The sequence below is a fragment of the Crocodylus porosus genome, unplaced genomic scaffold (assembly GCF_001723895.1).
Source record: "Crocodylus porosus isolate Cpor-Errol unplaced genomic scaffold, CroPor_comp1, whole genome shotgun sequence".
In the NCBI taxonomy this organism is placed as follows: domain Eukaryota; kingdom Metazoa; phylum Chordata; order Crocodylia; family Crocodylidae; genus Crocodylus; species Crocodylus porosus.
The window spans coordinates 134,555,983-134,558,486 of NW_017728886.1; positions in this window are offsets into that span (position 1 = coordinate 134,555,983).

Consider the following 2,504-nt stretch of genomic DNA (forward strand, 5'->3'; position numbering starts at 1 on the left):
GGACTAGATGATCTACCTAGGTCCCTTCCGACTCTAGCTACTATGAAACTATGAAACTATGTATATGGGTTGACTTGGGGCTAACTTTAGTCTTGTCAGCCTGCACATATTATTAATGAACTTTAATGCCTGCACATGTAGACACTGACGTATGCCCACTTACTGCACAGTAAATTAAAGTTGGCATAAATGCATGTGTAGATATGCCCACTGAAAGCTAAATTAACCTTTTAAATGCGTATCTTCAAAATACAGCTGGCAAAGTATATGATCATATGTAGGGTAACTTATAAGAACTCAAGTTTCTCAAGAAATACAGCACAATGACATTTATTAACTGCAAGAGTACCTCACAGTGGTTGAATCTTTTCAAGTTTCTGGAAAATCAAAATTATTTTGCATATATCAGGTATAGAGGTAGCAAAATAAGAGTACCAATTGGTGGAATCAAGTAAGTAAACTCTCACATTATTTCATATCAAAGCAAACAGTTACACTATTTTTCTATTGCTTCAAAGAATTATAATAGGAGTGAGAAGTTCACTTCATTACTATTTTATAGGTTTCAAAAACAATGAGCCAGCCAGTAGGATACATTCAAATTATGATTTTCAGTTTTCTCTGTGTTTTTCAGAGCTAAAACATCCTGTTTATTTTAAATAAGAGCTGAAAATCTGATTACATTCTTTGACTCTAAGATCTGTGACTTAAGAAAAATAAGAAATATCAGTGCAAGCAGCAATGAATACCACTATACCCATTTGTACTTTCAAACAGCAATCCATGTAAGAGATGTAGTAAGAACCAAATTTATCCAAATCTGTGGGCTATTCAGGATTCATACATGCTAGTTTTTTATCTTAGACATAAAACTAGGTCATGAACATTCATATTGGATCCAATCTAAAGTTCCAGAAAGTTCAATGGAATTCATGCATAATGTTCTCCTTTGGATTTATTTGGGCTATTTCCAGGTATGAGTACAGGTTTGAGAAAAAGCTCATATTTAAGGGAAAGACATGGATGGTAAGCAAGTCATAATCAGTTTCTTCAATTAGAGTGAGATGGGGTACTTCTGATTCAGGACAAAATAATCAGCAACTGCTTCAAGATCCACTAGGAAGTGGACTCAGACAAATAGATTGTTAAAAATGTAGTCATCTGAAAAATGCTTACATTTAAATTTAATATTTGAAAAGAAACAATACACTGTTTAACAAATGAGAAATTTTACTATGCTAAGTAAACTGTTTCTAACCATTGTGATGTGTAGGAAAAAATAGCTACTGAACAAGGGAAAAAAAGTCTCTTTGAAGTTCTTTAAACTATATTATCTGATCAAAACATCTTTGCAGGTAAAAAAGAAAAGTTTGAGAATAATAACTGCCAGTCTCTGTGAATATGTAGGTCCATATTCTGCTTTCACACATTTCTTTGAATTATCATTTCAGTGCACTTATGCCAGATTTTCTCTGGGATAAATGAGAGATTATACCTCTCAATGAGCATGTCTACATGAGCTGTTTCAAGTGCAATAGACTAATTCTACTGTGCATTAGTGTGGATGACAAAACCCATGCTAGTGCACAGTAGAATTAGTGTACTATGCTTTAGCATCACCAAAAACACGTGCCAGCACTAATGCACACTAGCACCAATTATGGCACATTAACGAATGTGTAGACACATCCATGTTTCATAGATTCATAGATTGTAAAGGGCTGGAAGGGACCTCGGAAGATCATCATGTCCAACCCCCTACACCAAGCAGGAAAGATAATTGGGAGGTCAAGTGACCTCAGCAAGGTGACCGTCCAGTCTCCTCTTAAAGATTTCCAGGGTAGGTAATTATACCACCTCTAGAGGAAGCTTATTCCACAGTTTGGACACCCTGACTAAGAAGAAGTCTTTCCTAATGTTGAGCCTGAATCCATCTTCCAGGAGTTTGTGGCCATTATTCCTGGTTTTTCCCTCAGGTGCCCTGGTGAACAGTTGCTCACTGAGCCCTTGATGTACTTCCCTAATGTAGCAGTAAGCTGCTAGCAGGTCCCCTCTCAGCCTTTTCCTTAGGCTGAAAAGTCCCAGATCCCTCAGCCTTTCCTCGTATGGCTTGCCTTTTAAGACTCTGATTATACAGGAGGCTCTTGTTTGGACTCTTAGTCTTGTCCATGTCCTTGTTAAAGTGTGGTGCTCAGAATGGGATGCAGTACTCCAGCTGCGGTCTCACCAGTGCTGAGTAGAGAGAAAGAATTACCTTCTTGGTTTTGCTGGAGATGCATCAATTGATGCACGCCAGAGTATTTGCTGTACTGGCTATACAGCATTACACTGCTGGCTCATATTCATACTGTGGCCTATTATTACCCCCAGGTCCCTTCCAATTGTGACACTAGTCAATTTGGTGCCACCAAGCATGTAGGTTTGTTAGGGGTTGCTAATCCCGAGGTGGAGCACTTTACATTTCTTGTTCATGAACTTCATCAGGTTCTGATCCGCCCAACTTG